This window comes from Camelus ferus, chromosome 7 (assembly GCF_009834535.1).
Source record: "Camelus ferus isolate YT-003-E chromosome 7, BCGSAC_Cfer_1.0, whole genome shotgun sequence".
NCBI classification, from domain to species: Eukaryota; Metazoa; Chordata; class Mammalia; order Artiodactyla; family Camelidae; genus Camelus; species Camelus ferus.
Window position 1 is genome coordinate 28988887 of NC_045702.1, and position 22310 is coordinate 29011196.

The 22310-nt window shown below is 40.9% G+C and overlaps 1 long non-coding RNA gene across 1 annotated transcript in view; it reads right to left on the reverse strand.

Annotated features, from left to right (window-relative positions):
• The window catches only part of LOC116664869, a 45990-nt gene extending 23973 nt beyond the window's left edge, over positions 1 to 22017 (reverse strand). The window contains exons 1-2 of the long non-coding RNA XR_004321365.1: positions 21864 to 22017; positions 14309 to 14424 (exon numbers count right to left, since the gene is read on the reverse strand). This is a non-coding gene — a long non-coding RNA (uncharacterized LOC116664869). The remainder of the gene's footprint in view (positions 1 to 14308; positions 14425 to 21863) is intronic.
• Positions 22018 to 22310: the final 293 nt, after the last annotated feature.

The following is a 22310-nucleotide window of genomic DNA, read 5'->3' on the forward strand; positions in this document are numbered from 1 at the left end:
AAGATCTTTCTTATTCCTCATTCTCTTCTCCAGCTCAATTCTGCAGTTCCTAACATGTAACGATAGCTCCTTTTTAAAAAGCATATCAGAAGGCTCATTTATGTTAGCAATTTGATTCCATCTCATTTTTTCTAACTGATCCTTGCTACTTCCAATAATTCATTGGTTCTTTCAAGTAACACCACAAGGGTTGGTATAAATATACAGAGGATACTGGAAGCAACTTGATATCCAGGATGACTTCTAAAAAGTAAAGATATTGGCCTTCCTTAAACAGACTGAAGAGTTCAAAAATGAGTTAGAAACCTTGTATTCTTCTAGTTAACATTCAGTATCAAAGACAGTATGCAACCTCATGACTCCAGACAGAAGCACACTTGAAGGACATATTGCTATTCCATGAAAGACATTGTATTGACTTTATCAAAGAAAATCAGGTTTAGTCATGCTTATTTAATACCAAAATGTCTAGCCAACTCATCACTGAATTAGAATTTTACACAGAGACCATTGAGGACTATTTATGCAACTCTGTAATTTTACAGAACTGGGAACCAAGGCCTACAAAGATTAAGTGATTTGCTCCAGGTAATAAAACTACTTAGTGGCAAATTAGACTAAAACCCAGATTTTATGACTCATACTGCAGCAGTCTTTAATCATGACCCTTTCTTTTTACCTGTCCCAAGTCTATCCCCTTGACCACTTCTTCTGGTAACACACCCAGTTTTCCTTGGGAAACAATTCCTTTCCTTCTTTGTCCAGTGAACCAGGCAAAGCTGACTTTCTCTCCAGCTGCAAGAGTTGGCAGTCCAGCCCAAACAGGGCCAAAGATGCTCAATTCTAGGATTGTGTTTCAGGTTCACATAGAGGTAATCTCCCTATCAAGATTATTGAAAGGATAGATTATAAGCCTGGAGCTGCTGGAAGCCACCTTAAGGAGCAAGCCCGCCTTAGAATGGAGTCAACAAAGAAAAGCAGAGACAGTAAGACTGAGCCTTTGAGCACCTCATGTGCAGTACCTAAGAACCCCAGGCTCACAGGAGCCAATAAATTCCCATTTTGCTTAAGCCAGTCTGAGTCAGACTTCTGTCTCTCGTGACTGGAAGTTCTAAGTAATATAATTTCCAGTAATACCACACCACGTATGATCAGATTTTGTAAAAAGCAAAGAAAGCTTATCTAGTACTAATCAAGACATTCTCTAATCATAGAGCAGATCTCTTTTCCTTTTCAATGTTATGTATTGATATGATACAAAGTGTTAAAATTATATTTTGTTCTGCCTTAATTTCAAAGTAAATGGTATGTTTAGTCATGGGCTCCAGGCCAATTGGAGTGCAGAGAACAGAACCCAGTGTCTGTTTCTCCACACCAAGGAATTGAAATGGGAAATCCAAGCCAGAGAAAACATTAAGAAACCATTTTTAAATCCTCTTACAGAGCATTATATATTTAAAAAGAACAATAACTATGTAGAGACAGAGTAGACTGGCAGTTGTTTAGGCCTATGGGAGCTTGAGGGATTGAAGGAGGTGACAGCTAAAGGGTGTGGGGTTTCTTTTTGAGGTGTTAAAAGTATCTCATATTGTTTTTGGTTATGGTTGCACAATTCTGAATATACTAAAAATCAGTCAATTGTAATGGCTTTAAATGGAAGAATTGTATGATATCCTATCTATATGTGAATTATACCTCAGTAAAGTCGTTATCTAAAAAATAAAATAAAAAGTTGCAATCTAAGGACTGTATTCTTTCATGGGCCACACACAATTTTTTCCTTTTAATGTGGCAATAGTATAGTAAAATCTTCTACAGGAAAAAAAAAGAAAGATAATTGAGTCTGGACTCAAGCAGTTTTTCAAATTTTATTTTGATTATTGATAATATAAAGCAAAAAGCTTTTAGCTTCACTGATAATGCCACATGTGCAAACTTCTTGCTAAGGTGGTGCTTCTAGCTATGGGCAGGATGGACCAGAGAGGCAAGCAGGCCAAGTTACAGTGGTCTGGATCAGAGAGCAAAGCAGCGACTCATTCAGACTCTCCTTATTGGGGCAAAACGGGATTTGATCCTGGATGAGCACTACCAGGGTCACATTTCAAAGGTGTAGAGTAGGACTGGTCTAGGGTCATCAGTGCTTCTGATTAAGTACCCTGTATCTCGTATGATGTGCTGTGACCACTATATTATTCTGCAACCATTGAAGAGAACGTTTGGAGGTTTGAAATGGGTCAGTATAAGTGAACATCCACGAGCTTAAGCTTCATGGTAAATTCCTTTGGCATATTACTAACCCCAGGCCAGAGAACTAGCCATTTACCTAAATTAATTACAAAAGTCTCCAAGAGTGAGTCAGAGGAACGGGAGAGGAAGAGGATTCAGCTATCCAGGTTTATGAGGGAGGGTATAGCTCAGTGGTAGAGCGCGTGCTTAGCACGCACGATGTCCTGGGTTCAATCCCCAGTCCCTCCATTAAAATAAATATATAAATAAATAAGCCTAATTATCTACACCCCCTGAAAAAAAAAAAAACACTCAACACAGCTATCCAGGTTTACGTATGAGGACAGGGATAGAGTTGGACGTGGCAAACCAACGGGTTTCAGTGGTCTGTAAATTGGTCATTTTGAGGCATTGATCAAGTAATCCTTTTACCGTGTTACAGGTGAGAATAAGGAAGTCTAAAAGTAGGATGTCAGCCCAATGTCTTAAGTACCCTAGCAGTCACAAGCAAACTTGAGAGGTAGTTGAATATTATGTGAACTTCCTACAACCATGAGTCAATCAGTTATCCATTTCTTAGTGTTTCCTTGCCAAAGCAGCATGGGAAGTGTTTGGCCATGCTTGTCTACCTGGCACTGAACCTAATGAGAAAGATGGCTGTAAGCACTGTTTGGAAAAGATTTTGAGAAGGACTGCCAAATCCTGGTTCTAGAGGCTCACTGGATCAAAGATGCAATCACTCAGTGAGATGGAGCTCTGAACGGCCTCTGTGCGCAGACCCAGACAGCCAGAGACTCTGCGAACTGAGAGCTAAAAGAATGAGAACATTAAATCAAAGAAGGGGTTAACTCATGCCCCTGACTCTTGAAGAATAAAATAAAGTACAAAGAAAGAGCTTAGAGTTAGACAATGGAGAATAAAAAAGTTTTCATATGGGTTGGAGAAGAATCTCACATGGAAGTTCTACCACATCTAAGGTAGAAGAGTGAACCTCCCTCAGTGTCATTTCCTCAGCTGCTCCTATTCAGCTCCTATTCATCTGTGTCTTCCTTATCTTTATGACATTAAGTTTCCAGCCCTTTCTCCAACACTAACAAATTCCTTTTTTTTTTCTGAAGTGGAAACAATCTAGCTTGCTACCTGGGAGGAAAATACATCTTAGTAATCCTAAAAGTAAATACTGTTACTATAAAAGGATTATTAAAATAAATTGACTCTGTGTTCTGTTGACCTTGACAAAGTTTCCTAAAAGATGATGTCCTTTCCTCTGAAGAAAAGGAACCTTCCTAGACCGATGGTAGCTACATAACAGGTAAAAATTAGAGCTGATATCCCTGTCAAAGTTCACCTCTAAATGGAGAATGGCATAATTAATCTTGAAGAAGGATGCAAAATCACTAATTATGAAACATCTATGCGCTAGTTGTCTGAGCAAACTTGATCAGAACAGTCTCTTGGAGGGGCTTGTCATGTTGGCAGACTTCTGTGACTTTAATTTCATTCACAATTATTTACTGATCTCTCTGTGACATTGTAAAACTGGGAGTGAATTAATCAAGTGTGAAAAGTCTTAAACATGTTTTCCTGACTGGGGTCTACTGTGTAGTGTTAACGGTGAAGACGATGATGCAAGGCACAGCTAATTGATGGACTGGATTAAACTTCATCTGAAGAATTTAGCAATAGTACTGAATAACCCTCCATTCTGTACAGCAAGTACACTTTCCAGAAAAAGTGGCAATTCACTTTTACTTTATAAGACAGAGGCCCTGACTATACAATGTTAAACTTCCTATACCTTCCAGTAGCTTTTATCCCAAGTTACTGGAAAAGCAGAAGAGGAACTCATTATAGGTTTATTACTGAGGGATGAAAACTTCAAATGGTTCGACATATTATAACTAGCTGGAGTCTCAAACATTTGGAAACAAACCCAAGGACCCAAGTGGAGAAATGCTATAGACTGAATCTGTTTCCCCTACAATTCTTACATTGAAATCTAATCCCCAAAGTGATGGTTTTAGGAGGTGGGGCCTTTGGGAAGTGATTAGGTCATGAGGGTGGAGCCCTTCTGAATGCGATTAGGGCCCATCTAAAAGAAACCCCTGGAGAGCTCCTTGGTCCCTGCTGCCATGTGAGGTCACAGGGTCAAAAAACAGCTGAACCAAGAAGCAGGCCCTCACCAGATAGGATTCTGCCAGTGACTTGATCTGGGACTCCCTGGGCTCCAGAACTGTGAGAAATAAGTTCCTGTTGTTTGTAAACCACCCAGTCTATGGTATTTTTGTTTTAGCAGCCCAGATGGACTAAGATAAGAATTAACATTCAAGATTAGTTTATTTACTGGTTAAGGTCAATTAGTTAACATGGCAAGGCTACCTCTCTCCCTCGTTCTCCAAACCCAGACCTTGACCACGATTTATGACTCATTGGCAGGTAAGAAAACTGAGTGAGTAACTAAGACTCTGCACCAAGACTGCTATGTACCAAGGATGTGCAGTTTCCTGCCCTCAAAGTTATCACTGCCTACTGGAGGGAAACACCTTGGTGCAATAAGGTGCTGTGCAAATGTGCAAAATTTGAAAATGTGCAGAAAGTACAAAATGCAGTAGCATCTATTATGCTTTGGAAAAATCGGAGAGTCCCCAAAAGCTTCCGGAGTCTATGAACAACAAATTTACCCAATTGTGTTTGAAATGGAATATATGAGACAGTAGATTTGATTAGCCATCTAGGCATGAGGTGGTCACCATTCAGCCCAGATCAAGGCCCTGGATTAGAACATTTAAAATGGAAGGAAAAGGGTTGATGCCTGGTGTTATTTTAGATACTGAAGATAACAACCCTGTCACAACTATACCCAACTACATCCATTCTATGAGTTCTAATCCAAAGCCACCTCCACAAAGGCTTTCTTGATCTATCCCCCACCCCCATCTCCTACTCAGTGGGCCCTATACCTCTTCTGAAATCCCATAGCCTTTATTTGTGCCTCTTTTATACCACCTATCATAGTCTCCCTTGTTCAAAGTTATGCATTTCTTGAGAGCAGAAACCCACTTTTACATCTCACTCTATGCTTTATACATAGTAAGTGCTTAATATATATTTTTGCATTTAATTAAATGGAGGATAACCTACTAATAAGTCTAAATTTAAGGCAGCCTTGGAACCAAGGGTAGCATTAACAGTCAAGGGATCAGTCATAAGATCTCTCTCTATTCTTACTACATCCCCCTGGAGGAAAACACATTTATGCCTTGTTAGTTCCACTACACATCACAGTCTATTAAGTTTCCATTCTCAGTGATACCTTGTGTGGCACAAAATCATTTATCTTCTCTCAGTTCTCACTATTGCAAACCTTCATCACATGAGTCCCTTCCCCAATTCTCTCCTCTTTTCTCATTTTAGCCAGACTAACCCATCACGCTCCTTACTTCAAAGAAAAATGAGGCTGCCAGCTGAAAATCCTCTTATCTTTCTGTTCTCATTTCTTGACATCCAAACACAGCCACAGTTGTAGCAATGTTTTACCGTGAAAAATGCACTGTCTAGCTTTCCTGCTGCAGCAAGCAGAACCCCTGAGGACCCCAGCTGCTGCCCCTAGGGGTCCACTCATGCAACTGCTTTGAGGTCACAGCTGCCCACATGCTGCCCCCAGCCAGTGAGTGAGTATGTAAGGGATACTGACAGGCCCAGGCCCATGAGACCGAGGACTTCTTGAACTTGAGATCAGCACTCCGTAGGCCTGGCCAAGACTTCCTTGGACCTGTATTACAGTTGAGATACTTCCTGCCTAATCCTGCTTTCTCCCCCTTTCACATGTGTCAGACCTCCCCTGAGCTGTGAAGATTATCCCTACTTTCTCTTGCTCCTTCTTATCCTCCCCAACTGTTTTCCCCAATGAATCTTACACATCTGATCACATCTTGACGTCTGCTTTGGAGAGAACCCAAACTAAGATACTTCTTAACGCAAAATGAAGTTTGCCCTTTCATCTGTACAATCACTACGGGACTTAGCTCCTTCCATGACCCGCTTGGTGTCCTTCATCTTCCCTCATTGTGGTTCCTTCCCTTAAGCCCACGTGGAAGCTCAAAGAGCCCCATTAAAAAATAAAAAGGACCGCCTCTAGCAACTGAGATCTCTTTCCATGTCTTCTCAGCCAGACTTCTCCTCCTGCTTCCTCGTCTATCAACTAAAATGTGCTCTGTGCTCATTCTATTAGTGGAAGTGCTATTCCTAAAAGCACTGATGACCTTCTAGCTTCCAGAATCAATGGGAAGTCTTTAAGCCCTAAATTACTATATTTCCATGCTGTATTTGGCAATGTTGATCATGCCTCTCTCTACACCACCATCATAAAGGCTTTATCCTTCCATGGTCCCCCAAGGACATCAAGCTCTTTCAGTCTTCTTTCTACTCGAGTGGTTGCTTCTCACATTCCTTCACTGGAACCTCTATCTGTTCAACTCAAAAGTTCAAGCACAACCTGCCTTTGCACTTGCTCTTCTACTCACTGCACTTTTCCTGAAGAATCTTAACCATTCTCAGGGCTTTCACAGCCTGTAGGCTGACATTTACCAAAAATTCCTATCTGTACGGTGGGTGGTAAATACTTAGATCTACTTGTGAAATGGATGGCAGACAACTGCCTCAAAGTTGACGTGGCCACACCTGAACCCATTCCTTCTTTATCGTCATGGGCTCTTATCCTTGGTTCCTTCTCTCAGTTGGCAGGAACATAAAGACATAAACCTGCAAGACACCTTTATTTCTTCCCCCAATTTAGAAACTGCATGGTTGACAGTTTCTAGCATAAAAAGCTAAGCTCATTTCTCTACATCTCAATCTGTCAGGTATAATAGGATATCCACAGTGTCCTGTATATAAAAGATAAGACAACCAGAAAGATGACAAGAGAAAAGCAGAAAAATATGGCTTGAATATAATAAAACTTAAAATTGGAAGCACTACCTGCTCACCTCTCTACCTTTAGACAGATAGGGAAATAGTAGTCTTATCCCCAACTTACTGATGAATAGCTTAAACTCAGAGTGATTAATTCAAGGTCACCCAGCAAGTCTGTTGTAAAAAGGAAGCAAAGATGCAGGATTCTGGTGTATTTGTACAATGTACCTCATGCTACCAGATAGTGGCTGAAGGTGACAGTGGGTAAATGTAAGGGAGGCCGGGTCTTTGAGCAGAGTCTGCCCAACAACAATGGGACACAGAGATCTCTCAGGGCTCCCACTCCTCACTCCACAGATCTCTGAACATGGGGCTTAATCTCAAACACCATCTGGCAAACAGCATAGCATTTGTAGAAACAGATCAAAAGGCAACTTAATCTCCTCTGCTTGTTACCAGAAAAAAAATCATTGTCGTCTCCCTGGATAACCCACCCAATTACCACCAAGTCTGAGAGACCACCTGGGTGAGTCATTCTCCTAAAATCCATGAACATCTGAGAACATCATTTCACTAGAGCAATTTCATTGGCTGCAAGAAGATCATGGTGGAGAGAGTTCTGGCTGCCCTGAACTTGACAAAACAAATCTCAGATAGTTCCACACTATCTAACCAAACATGATCAAGACTTCATTGAGCTATTGGAGAACATGCTGAAGTTACTCTAAATTTGATTTTTAAAAGCTTACAAACCACAATGTTACTACAGAGTGGGCTTGTAGCAGAGTCAAGAATTACGACTTTTTAATGAACAACATTTTTGCCAGCCATGCAAATAAGAACACTAAATTAACCAATCCTTAGAAAGAGAACTTTCTACACAGTGGGTAATATCAGGTACTGACATTCTTCAACATAGAAGGCCCTGTGAACATTTTATCTGATTTAATTCTCACTACAGTCCTATGGTGGTTATTTTTTGCATTTGAGAAAAACACCAGATAGATTTTCTAAAGCCACAGAAAACTTAATGTACCAGAAAGAAGCAACACTGGAATTACAATTCAGGTATTTCTAACCTCAAAGATCTTGCTCTTCCACTATGTTTGAAGATCTGCTATAAAATATGATATTCTGGTCAATGATCCAATCTGTGGCTTAGGTTTAAATGAAGCTAACCAACACCAAGCTGTGGTAGAATGTTCTGTTCATCTCTCCCCTCCTTACACATGCACAAAAAGTGCAGAACTGACATGGAAACTACTTTCTTTACATAGCAGCCCAAATATTTACCTAGCTCAGCTCTATTGGCAAATCTGTATCTTCACATTAAGACACTTTGGCTAGACAGGGGCTAGGGCTAAGGCTATCATAGGGTTATAGTTTAGGTACCATCTTCTCTAAATTCATCCCTATGTAAACAATGTCTCTTTCTATATTTTCTTCCTTTGTTTATACAAACCTACTCAAATATAGGCAGATTTTTTCAGAGGTGGAAGATTTTCTCACCTTCATTGAGAAACAATTTGTGTAAAATGAACTGCATTTATTTAAGGTAAAATTTCATTGAGTTTTAACAGTTGTAGACACTCACAAAACCCTCATTACAATTAAGATACAAAACATTTTCATCATCAGTGTTTTTTTTTTTCAATTCTTTTAGATCTTTACATAGTATTATAATTTCTATTTACAAATTATTTCTGTAGACCAGTCTACTGCTCAAAATAATGTATTGTGTTTATTTTTGTGTATGGTGTGAGGAATACTCTAACTTCATTGATTTACATGCAGCTGTCTAGCTTTCCCAACACCATTTGCTGAAAAGACTGTCTTTACTCCATTGTATGTTCTTGACTCCTTTGTCAAAGATTAATTGACCAAAAGTTTGTAGGTTTATTTCCAGGCTTTCTATTCTGTTCCATTGATCTAATGTCTGTTTTTATACCAATACAAAATGGCTTAAAGATTTAAACATAAGACAAGACACTATAAACCTCTTAGAAGAAAACACAGGCAAAACATTATCTGACATACATCTTAGTAACATTCTCCTAGGGCAGTCTACCCAAGCAATAGAAATAAAAGCAAAAATAAACAAACGGGACCTAACTTACAAGCTTTGCACAGCAAAGGAAACCATAAGTAAAACAAAAAGACAACTTACAGAATGGGAGAAAATATTTGCAAAGATGAGACTGACAAGGGCTTAATTTCCAGAATATATAGACAGCTCATACAAATTAATAGTAAAAAAACAAACAACCCAATCCAAAAATGGACAGAAGACCTAACTAAGCAATTCTCCAATGAAGACACACAAATGGCCAATAGGCATATGAAAAAAATACTCAATATCACTAATTATCAGAGAAATGCAAGTCAAAACTACAACGATAAATGCTGGAGAGGCTGTGGAGAAAAGGGAAACCTCCTACACTGTTGGTGGGAATGCAGTTTGGTGCAGCTGTTATGGAAAACAGTATGGAGATTCCTCAAAAAACTAAAAATAGATTTACAATATGATACAGCAATCCCATTCCTGGGCATATATCCAGAGGGAATCTTAATTCAAAAAATACATGCACCCCAATGTTCATAGCAGCACTATTTTTTTTAACATTTTATTGAGTTATAATCATTTTACAATGTGTCAAATTCCAGTGTAGAGCACAATTTTTCAGTTATACATGAACATATGTATATTCATTGTCACATTTTTTCCTCTGTGAGCTACCATAAGATCTTGTATATATTTCCCTGTGCTATACAGTATAATCTTGTTTATCCATTCTACATTTTGAAATCCCAGTCTATCCCTTCCCACCTCCCACCCCCTTGGCAACCACAAGTTTGTATTCTATGTCTATGAGTCTATTTCTGTTTTGTATTTATGTTTTTTTTTTTTTTAGAGTCCACATATGAGTGATCTCATATGGTATTTTTCTTTCTCTTTCTGGCTTACTTCACTTAGAATGACATTCTCCAGGGACATCCATGTTGCTGCAAATGGCATTATGTTGTCATTTTTATGGCTAAGTAGTATTCCATTGTATAAAGATACCACATCTTCTTTATCCAGTCATCTGTTGATGGACATTTAGGCTGTTTCCATGTCTTGGCTATTGTAAATAGTGCCATAGCTGTGGTATCTATGATACTAACTACTATATATAAAGTAGATAAACAAAAAGTTTCTACTGTAGACCACAGGGAACTATATTCAATAGCTTGTAGTAACTTACGGTGAAAAAGAATATGAAAATGAATATATGCCTGTTTCTATATGAAGAATTGTGCTGTACACCAGAAATTGATACAACACTGTAAACTGACTATATTTCAATAAAAATATATTAAATTTTTTTTTAATTTAAGAAAATGTCCACAATACATTATTTTTTAAGTCAGCAAATACCGACCCTACACATTCTTTTTAATGGCTGCGTAGACATCCATCTTATAGATGTACCATAATTTATTCATCCATTTTCCTATTGACAGGCTTTATTCAGATTACTTTAGGTTTTTTTCCCCTCATATTAAATTCTCTATTTTATCTCCTGCTGTTTGGACCAAAATCAATGGTAAGATTTGACTTCTTTTTCCTTACAAAAAACTTGGGGTTTGAGTCATGAGTATATTTTCTTTCCACTTAGTTTCTTGGGTTGCATACAGGAAAGCATTACCATTCAAATGTTCTTTTAATCATCTAGTCCACAATTTACCAGCAATCAGAACTATTTGTAATTCAAGAGCTATGTGCAGAGAAGAGATATCTCACTTCACTGAAAAAACACACAGTTTTGTGAAACATTGGCTATTTATGTGTCAAAGTGGGCCACTGTACACTGAACCACACTGAGAAACCACAACGCACCTTCAATTGTTTTCATTTATGCTTTAATAATGGGGTTTTTTTTTGTATCTTAGTGTAAGGTTGATCCAAATTTTGCTACATTTCAATTCACTTTTGACAAAACTGTCCATGAAAATATCAATCAGGAAAACTAGAAGAATAAAGTTAGAATGTGTAGTCAGCCCAAATGTTTCTCTTTTAATTAAAAAAATCAATCATTGAGAAAATAATGAAGGAGACTGTTTCAGTTTTTTTTTTAATGTTGTTTCTGCTATTATAATCTATGGCACAGTAAAATCTTTACACACTGTATTTAAGTATTGGTAATTTTGTTTCTGTAGGACAGATTCCTGAAAATGGTTTTGCTGTGTGAAAAGGCACAGGCATTTGAGAATGGTTAGTTGTAATGCACTGCAGAGGCACATTCCTCTAAATGAATGCATCTCAGAGAGCAGTCACTTCTCTTACACCGAGGAATGTTGTCCCTTACAACACAACAGGAGCCCGTGGGCCACAAACAGTGACGCCAGGGGCTCAAGTGAAATACTCTGTTCCTAGTAGGCAGCTGCAGAGCCTCATGTCCCTTCTGGGACTCTAAAGAGGCTCAGGGAAAAAACACAGGGCTCCTAGGGGCACACCTGACGCTGCTCTGCGTCTTTTCCCTCAGTCCCCACGGTGCATCTGCTTACTTTCTAGGCTGGAATCATCTAGGTTCCAGCTGCCCCTTCTTGCCTTCAACACACCAGACTTAGGACTTTACAATTTCTGTTCCCTCAAGATCTTGAGAAATCTAGTCACTTCCAGTCACTCGTGTATGAGCTAAAATGTCACCTCCTCAGGGAGGCCTTCCCTGGCTACTAGCCACCCACTTTTCACCTTGTGGTCAAGGTCCCAGCCTCCCCTGCAGCCAAATCTGACCCTTTACTACCCATTAATCACCCAATAGCCAAGGGGATTTCCCTATCAAATCCAAGTAAATCCAAATTCCTCTCCATGCTCACAACCCTTAGACTGCTTTCCAAAGCGTTTAGAGTGATAGTATCTCATGGTGGTTTACTGAGCTCTACCTGAGCCCAGGCTACTGTTCAATCCCTTTCTTTCCATTCCGTCCTGGTTGGCTCCCAGAGACTACACTGGCCTTCAGCTCTTCCTCAAGGTGCCAGGAACTTGCCTTTACCACCCGTTCCCCCAGCTAGAACACTAAACAGAGAGTCAGAGTTCTCATACCCTGGTTTCCTTCAATCTCAGATCAAAAGAGCACCCTGTTCTGCTTTGCCCTTTTACTTTCTTCATAGCATTATCACCGACTAAAATTATTTCGTTTACTCATTTACTTATTTATGCATTGTCCCTCTACCAGTAGAAAGTAAGTTCCATGAGGGCATGGACTCTGCTCTTGCTTCCTTTTCCTCATCCTCAGTGACCGGCACATGGTCAGTTCTTGACAAATACTGCCTGTGAGTACAAATGAACTATACAGTGTATCTCTCCCCCAACTAGAATGTAAGCTCCTTGAAAACAGGGACCTCGTCTCTCTGGTTCATTACTTTCTCCCTGGTGCCCATCACTGTCCCTGGTGTGTGATGGACTCTCAGTAATTATTTGTTAAATGAATACAAGTGTGCCATTAATGGAGCTTGGGATGTGATGGTGATTATTTCTGTAGGGGTATTTGTTTGAACCACATTTAGTTTAAAGGGATTTAGAATATTTAGAAGAATATTCTCAAGACTACCTGTATAAGCTGAATAGTATCTAGCAAAAACGTATGTCCACTTGAACTTGAGTGTGACCTTATTTGGAAATGGGGTTGTGGCAGATGTGATCACATTAAGTTGAGGAAGAAGGTGGGCTTTAGTGCCCTTATAAAAGGGAAATTTCAACACACACAGATACGGAGGGAGAATACCATGTGATAACAGAGGCAGAGACTGGAGTGATGAATTTACAAGCCAAGGAACACCAAGGATTGCCGGCACCTCGGAGAAGCCAGAAAGAAGCAAGGAAGACTTCTTCCCTAGAGCCTTCAAGAGAGCATGGCCCTGCCAACGCCTTGACTTTGGGCTTCTAGAACTTCCAGAACTGTAAGAGAGTAAATTTCCACTGTTTTCACCCACCCAGTTTATGTTACTGTTTTAGAATTCCCAGGAAACTTCTAATACATCATCCCTCTTTTTTTTTTTAATGCTATTCATCAAAAGATACAATGGTTATCAGTATTTAAAAAGATATGAAAAGAATTTGATAGTGATCTAGACATTCCTCCATTTTAAATATTGGAGACTCTATAAAAGACAAGATGGTTCAAGGTGAGAAACTGACTACAAACTGGCTTAGCCTGTTAGTCATTTGCCTGAAGAAATGAGAAGTGTTTCCCCATGCCAGGGAATCAGTGTTCAGTTTAACAGCTGGTGAGGTGAGCAAGCACACATCGCCATTACCTCCACTGACAGAAAAGCCAAGAACACAGAAGGAGTTGAGTCATATGAGTATATCCTGAGACAACCTCTAGGAAAACCAAAATGTACACAGCATGTAACACACCTCATAGGTACACAGTCGTTAAGCAGCACATTATGTAAAGAATGATGCTTACTTGGCCTACACTCATTGGGTAAAACAACCTTAACTTCCACACTGAGTCCAAAGTGAGGATTTTCCCAGCGTGCATAACACTATTTAACAAGCCCCCCCTCCCGGTGTAGAGCCTGACGGTTTCACTCTTTCACCTTTCCATGCCACCTTAGCAAAGCTCAATAATCTCTAATTTCAGGAAAAAGGGTAGATTCTTTATTCTCTCTGAGCTCTTCTCCAACTAAAGCAAATCTGAAGAGGTGTCACTGTCCACCTGGGGCTGCACGCTAAAGAGGGAGAGCCTACCCAGGACAGCTGACTGTCTGACACATGTATGAACTGTGCTGCCCTCGTGCAGTGATTCAGTCACACTGGCCAGCACTGCTCATTAGAGGAAGGAAAACTGGTCACTGAAATAAGGTAGTTGGCAGAGCTGATTTTATTATTTTTGTCTTCACAGCAAAAAAGCTTGAAAGCGGTAACACATTTGTCCAGAGGGAGAAAAGGAGGCAACTTCCTAAGACTCTAAGAGGAGGCGCTGAACAGCCCCAGGTGGAAATCATGGCTAAATACCATCTAAGAAGTACCTTCAGAGGGTTGCTTATTTCACATTTATTAATAACATTCTGCCAAACCCTCATCTTGGTATAAGTCAGTCCCTGAGGCACCACTACTTTATGTGGCAATTCTTAAGAAAAACTCATCCACTAAGAAAGACTGCACAGGCCAACCTACCTTCTTCCCGCTACTTCCTGGAGGCAAAGACCTCACCGGATCTGGGCAACGCGTTTCAAGAAGATCCAACACACATTCCTTTGGGGCCTCTCATGTTTGCCGTGGGTTCTTATAACCTAGACAGCAAGAGCCATGAAAAGAGAGTGTGATGGGAGCTGACAAGGTAATTTAATGGAAGTTCTTCCAACAAGTAGGATGTGTGTTCAAATACAAGGAAGAGAACCAAGCTCTCTGAAAATGAAATGCACTATAAAAGGTAAGGTCAGAAGCAGAGCCAAAAAGGAGTTTTTTTTAAAAAAGTGCTGAGAAGATAAACAAAATGCCAGCTGGTTCTGTTGACGTGGCTTCCTTCGTAAGGGTTTTCTCTCTTCCTGATTCAATATAAGCATTGTTTCAACCCTTTCCAACTCCAAATAGAAAAGTAAAATATTATACCATGCTTTGTATGCCTTTCCTGGAGCTGTTGTCAAGATTTGTATAGAGCACGTTATTGAAATACTGGCTTTTTTCTTTACCTTAAAGAATATTGTAATAAAAGATCTGATATTGATAAAACAAAAAATCCTTCAAAAGAAAAGGAGAAAATACAAATGACAGCCCTTGATGCCCTTTGGATTGAAATGAATTTTCACTCCCTTTTCAAAAAGAGTTCAACTTTCTCAAAGGATGAAAAATAAGAGTATTTCTTACAGTTACACTGGTCTTCACATGAGAAGTTTCTGCAAAAATTGGCAATGATATTTGATGCTAAGGGAACTGAATAGTGATCATCTTTGTTCTCAACAGATTTGCCTAAAAAATTTGTAAGGCCCTTATGATATATTCACATTATCAAGTCTCTAAATGTTTTCAAGTTCAGCTAACTGAAAACTTTGGTGAAAGAAATTTTTTCTCTTGGCTTTGATTAGCTTTGGTAGGTGCTGTTGATAATTCACTCAGAGTTAATGACATCCTTGAACCATGTACAGCATTGTTCCAAAGCCAAACAGTACTCAAAGCTTTCCAGTTTCTCTAACTCAGGGCCCTGAAGCCCAAGCAGAGCCCTGGCCAACAAAAGGATCGCTTATATTAAGAGGTAAAGTGGATTTGACTTAGAAGAACTGATTGAAAAAGCTACATGAGTTCATGTCACCTTCAGTCTTTGTGATTGAATAACAGCATCTGGACTTTCTTCTTCGCTTTGCTATTCATTTGTTTTGATAATGCAGTTGATTGGGTCTGAGTCAACACTGGATATACTGAAAACCCTCTCCAAGGTAGTTAAAAATTTACCTTCGTAAAGAGGCATGGGCCACAAAAACCTTTGGGATTGCTTGCAACTCTCTGTACATCCAGCTGTAGAATCATTGCTACTGAAGAGTGGGAGACAAATCTAAACTGTCTGCTTTCTAAAAAGTGAAAATCCTGGAACAGCTTTCACTTATTCAGCCTTGATCACTGAGGAGGAAAACAGAACTGAGTGCAGCAACTAGGGGACCCATTGTTAAGGTCTATTTGAATAGCGTAAAAGAAACTCATTTGGCCACAGAACCACTCGAAAAAACCTTTCTACATCTGTCGCTAAGTAAGGGGGTGGTGTATGAGCAACTGCAGAGAGATGAGGGAATTTCTCTGACTAATGGAAAGACCAGAGGAGGTATCAGAATTCAGTCTGGGGAAGTGAGAGAATTACCTCACACAACATTTTGAGAGGAAGCCTCTCGTTGCCACCGGGTCATGGATCCCCACTGAGGGTGGTGATTCAAAAGAACTCATTCCTGCCTACATTGTCATGGGCCATGAGTAAAGCCCAAATATGTTACTCTAGCCATGGTTACCTGAAGCAAAGATTAAGACTCCTTTGGAAATGGGTTATCATTTCCCAAGAAAATGCAGACGGATAAACCTTCACTTGGGCATGTAATCCAAGGGGGTTTATGGATCCTCAAAGCCTCAGGTCAAAAATCACCAATGCAAGAGAAGCTGACCATAAAAGAGGTGAATTTGGGACACCATTTCTACTTGGGGAGCCTCATAGTGAGAAGCTGAACCCTGACCCTACTGTGTGAGGGGAACAATGAGAAGACACATCGCCTCTCTGCCCTTTGATTATAGGTAAGAAGTCCACTGTGCCTCATCACCCCCACTCCCAGGCTGGGGACCCAGGAGGGACTGCACAGCTGATGAGGAAATTTCCCATCGTATCCCTAGCTCTCATATTCTGACAATAAAATCACATTACTGAAGGTGATATGTATAGGATTCCTTTTTGTGACCTTGAAAAGCCCAAATACACCTACCAAGACGTGAGGTGGGATGTTCCACTGCGGTTACCCGAATGCCTGCTGGAAAGCTGGCTTCTCTCCTCCCTCCCTCTTCCCTGTAGCTTCACAGCAAAGATGGGACCACCCCACACGCCAGCCCTTATCCTAGAGACCAACTGTCTTGATTGTTCGCCTCCTATTGTGGGCCTAGAAGAAAGTAGTTTCTGGGCAGCTAAACTCTAAAGTGAGTAATCTGGTAACTTGGAAAACAAGTGCTAACAAATGTTGCCCAATGAAAGGCTGTGAGGGTGGGGAATTGCTCCTCAATTAGAACTTGGACAGAATCCTAGAATTTTCTAGCTGTCCTTCAATGCACAGTGTTTTTGAAAAGGTATTAGTCAAGATGGGTCACAGCCAAAGTCACCAGGTCACAGGAAATGGAAATACCACTGAAGTCCATAAAGGTCAGGCTTAAAGAGCATTCAGGACACCATCACTCTTACCCTGGCTACATACACAGGTTTACACACCCGGGAATACACCCCTCCTCATATCCTAGCAAAGGCTCGTGTCCTCATTTGTTATACTAAGATGGAGGAGTGAGGGCTGCTGAACATTTGGATAAATGTTCCAATCAAAAAGGAGACTCAATAAAATTTAAAGAGTCTTCTGTCTGTGAGTCTGTTTCTATTTTATAAACAAGTTCGTCTTTTTTTTTTTTAGATTCCACATATGAGTGATAATATATATATTCATATATGACTGAAGCACTGTGCTGTACACCAGAAATTGATACAACATTGTAGACTACAATTAAAGGAAAAAAAAGAGAGTCTTGAAGAAAATAGATAATCACTTTTTTAGAATGGATCATCTTAAGTCAGGGAATTAGACAAGATTCTGTCTCTCATTTCTCATTTCTGGAATGACCATTTTGAGGAAATTTTCAAGCGTTAAGGAAGGGCCAAGCTGTTTTCTCAAATAGATTATAACAAAATATTTTGTCTTAGAAAAAGTATGCTATCTGAAAAGTGACATTAGGTAACCTATAGCTGCTTAGGTAGAAAATTCTGAACAATCTGGAGTAGTTGCTCACCATAAGAGCAGTAGTCATATGTGACCAGAAGCCCACACTCCACACATCCCCCAGCCTGATCCCATCTCTCAGACCTCCCCAACTCCCCACAGCCTCCCACTGTACCCTCAGAAATCACAGCAAAATCTTCTGCATCTTCAAACATTTGGTCCACTCTTTCTATTTCCATGTGGTTTTAATGAAAACCTGGCTCCCTCTGAGCACACTGTTTTTCATGGGACCCTCAAGGGGATTGCTTTCTTTTCCACACATCTTGTACCACCAGACCCAGAGGTGGAGGATGATGTCCTCCCCACCTCTTTGTCCCATCAACACATTGTATCTTCTTCTTCCACAAACGCCCTTCTTTGAAGTTCTGACATCAGATTTCACCAGTGGACAGTACTAGTCCTTTTTTTATGGTCATACGTATTTCTTTAGGGTTACTCTTTCTCATTTATTGAAGATTTTATCTCCAGGTTCACTAATTTTATTATCAATGTAAATTTTCCTCTGACACCCTGACCTCTCAGTTTATTAGCACCTTTTCTTCCACCTTATTTCAGCTACCCACTCTCATTAAGCACCCTGGCTTTGTTGCTACCAATATCTGCATCCCATCATGATTTCAATTTCCAGCATTCTATTCTCTGATCATCCTCTTCCCACTGAGATCCCAACTCCCAAAACTCAGACCCCACAAAATTCACAGTCCACTGAATCACCCACCTTTTCAATATTCCTCACCCATTCTGCATCCTAGTTTCTCTCCTCACCTAGTTTATACACCTGCTCCAAACTTAAGAGTCATTCCTTTCCATTCTCCTCAACTTCCTCATCCCCTCTCTCTTCCTGTTGTACTTACTTGGCATAACCCTGAACCCAGTTAAATTCAGTTCTCCACCTATTGTATGACTACACCTGTAGAGCTGAAGATGGTTAAAAAACACACAATCATCCTGACCTGTCTCTCTTCAAATTTGTGAACTCTATCACACATGGATCCTTTCATGATACCTGGCTATCTCTTTACTTTCCTCTGGTCCATTCATTCCCATAGCTTACTGAGAAGCCATGTGCCAAACAGAATCAGGATGCCAGAAGATATTACTTTTGTTAGCCATATGGACATCTAGGCAGGACTCTTTGTCAACCAGAACCCCTGATCCAGTTGCCTCCTACCCTAGTAAACTGGCCCAGGGCTCCAAATGCCCTACTATTTACCCAAGTATTCTCATGTTTTTATGTGTGCTGTGACTTTAAAAGACTGGGAAAACTGTCTTAGATAGTAGTTCACACTTCCTTCTCCTTAAATCCCCAATATTTCCTTTCCAATCCTCATGTTCTTATGTCTATCTTGCTATTTAATTAATAAAAATTGAGTCAATCAAAAGAAAACCATAATTTCCATATCCACATTTATCAACATGCTTTTTCTCTTGTTGCCATAAATAATGTCCATCCTCCTCACTAAAGATGATCCTTCCTCTTGTGCCCTAGGTCCCTTCACTCTCACTCAAGGTACTCTGGGACAGTTCTCAACTCTTCCTGCAGCTCCATCAACTCCCCCTTCCCTTAACTGATTAGTCCATATCGAATATAATAAAAGGATTTTCTTTTTCTCATCTTAAAAAAAGTCTTGACTTCCCTTTCCCATCCACTTAAAATCCATTTCTCTCCTTTCCTATAAGTAAAACTCATAAAAATCTATACTCACTGTCTCTCATTTCTCTCTCTCTGGCCTCCTGAACCCCACTCAAAATGCTCTTGTAGAAGTTACCAATGGCATTTGTAATGCTGCTTCCAGTGGTCAATTCTCATTACTCGTCTTAACTGACCTACGACATTTACTAAGTTGACTACTCCCTTCTTAAAACACATTCTGAACTTGGATTTGGACACTATTCTCTCCGAATTCTCCTTCCTCATATCATCTCCATCTTTATCTCATTTCCATGGCCTCCAAAGTTAGATAGTCCTTAGTCTTTATCTTCTATATTCATTCAGACTCTAGGTCATCTAATCTGAAAGCATCCTCAAACTTTAAAGTCCCTTAAGGTCACTGGGGGATCATGATAAAAAGCCAATATCCACTCAGTAGTTCTGGGGAGAGTGAGATTCTGCAGCCCTAACAAGCTCCTAGGTAATGTTAATCCTCCAAGTAGCAAGGATCTAGGTTCACTCTTGTGGCATGAAACAATCTACATTCTGATGACTTTCATTATTTCTGTTTCTACTCTGTACCTCTCTCCTGAAATTCAGACTCATATATATTCAACTGCCCACTTGCTATTCCACTTGGACGTCTCAAATTTAACATGTCTAAAACATGTCCTGACTCCTGCCCACCCCTCACCCCCCAAAACCAGCTTCTCCTTCAGTCTTCCCAGTCAATAACAATTTCATCCTCAAAATTCTCAAACCAAAAACTTTAGCATCATCCTCTCCTCCTCTCCTTTCCCACCCTATATCCAAATTATTATCACATTTTGTTGCTTCTATCTTCAAGATACATGCAGAATCCAACCACCTCTCAGCTACACCATTGTTGCCACCTTGGTCCAAGTCGCTGTGGTCTCTCACTGGGCCTACTGCAATAGACTCCTAACTGGTCTCTCTGCCTTTACACTCTTACCTCTCCCAGTCTAGTCTCAACACAGCAGCAGAATGACCCTGCTAGAATAACACCTAGCACTTCACCTCTCACTCAAAACACTCCAGTGGTTTCCCTCATCACTTGGAGTAAAAGCCAGTGTTCTTACAGAAGACCGTATCATCTCCCCTTCTCCCCGCCCCCTAATCCTCATGATTCTATTTTCCTCTCTGATCTGGACACAGCACCTCATTACTGTTCCTCCAACTTACCAAGTATGATTCTGCCTTTGCTTTGGCTCCTCCATTTCCTCAAACACTCTTCTTCAAGATACCCACATGATTTACTTCCTCACTTCATTCAGGTCTCTGCCCAGCTGTTACAATGAGGACTTCGCTGACTATGCTATGTAAAATAATCCCTCTAAATCTCTGCTTGATTTTTCTCCTTCATTATCATCTGCTATATTACATAGTGTAACCAATTGTTTATTTTTGCCCCCACCCACTAGAATATAAGCCCCATTAGACTGAGGACTTTGCCTTTTTCATTGCTGCTGTATCTGTAGCAATGTAGGACACAGAGATGGCACCCAATAATCTGTTGAAATTCTGGTTAAGAATTCTTACTTGATGTTACCACCACTTTTTTTCATGTTTCACAACTTTAATAGAATATTCTAATTATTCTGTACAAATTGAAAACACTGTATTCAGTTACAAATATGTCGTAAGTAAGGCTTGGCACTCTGCAGGCCCAGGCAAGCGCCAGCCAAGAACAGGTCGCTCCCAGCCCAGGGCTATTAAGACAAGATGAATGTGGGGCCAAGAAATGGGAGCTGCTGAGAAAGCAAGACATTTACACACAATGAATGGAAATGCTGTTACTTCCCAGCCCGGCCCCCACCACAAATCCTGGGTCTGCCCACAACCGTCATCCTCAGAGCCAAGTGTGGTCCGTTTGTCAGGGGACCAGATCCCGGCCAGCAGTTTCTTCCACGCGGGCCTCGCCGGGTGAGAGACGGACCACCACTGCCCGCTCAGGGTACCCGGTCTCTAGTCACAAACCTGGTTTCAGAAACTCTAAGGACAAGCGACAGCGTGCATCCCAAGCCCTCACCTGCGTGAAAGGGTAAACACATACCAGACGAACAAGAGCTCGCGCCTCAGGGTCTGCACCACCACTTTTTATGTAAGTGCCCCTGAAGTACCCTCGGGTGCCAGGCGCCACGCTACCGTTCCTGTCCTCAGGTGACAAGAGTCAGTCCCCCCGGACACTGCTGTGCTGCTCCCTCGTCTCCTCTCCTGAGCATCCCGGCTTTCAGCCACCTTGATGGCCCAACCCACCAGGCCAATGGGTCGCAGCTGGCTGCACATTAGAATCACCTGTGGAGCCTTTAAGCCGTCAATAACCTGACCGTTCTCCCAAGATTCTTCCTTAATTGGTTTGGGGTGGGGTCTTGCCTCAGCATTTTCTCAAGCTCTCCAGATTTTCCTAATGGCCATCCAGGTTTCACCCCACCCCCACCCCCCTCACCCCTCTTACCCCCCTCACCCCCACCCACACCCCCGATGATTATCATGGCTCTCTTAGTTTAAGCTGCTACAGAAAAATGCCACCACAACAGATAATTTTTTTTCTTACATTTCTGGAGGCCTGAAGTCTGCGGTCAAGGTGCCGGCTGACTTGGGATCAGGAGAGAGCGGGCTTCCCGCTTCGCAGGCGCCATCTTCGCGCAGTGTCCTCACGCGAGAAGGAGCGGAGCATTCTGGGATCCCTCTTATAACCTCGCTGATTGCAGGCTTGGCGGTGGGGGTGGGGGGCTCCACCCTCCTGACCTAATCACCTCCCAAAGACCCCACCTCCAATACTATCACACTGGGCTTAGAGGTTCATAGCAATCATTCTGACTTCAAAGTCATAGTCGAAGTCAGTGTGTTTTTTAAACTTCAATGTGAATAAGAGTCACCTGGAGGGTCTGTAAAAACAGTTTCCTGGACAAACTGCCAGTAATTCTAATCCAGTAGTTTGGGAGAGAGGAACGTAGGTTTCTATTTCTAACAAACCCATAGGTAATGCACGGTGCTGCGG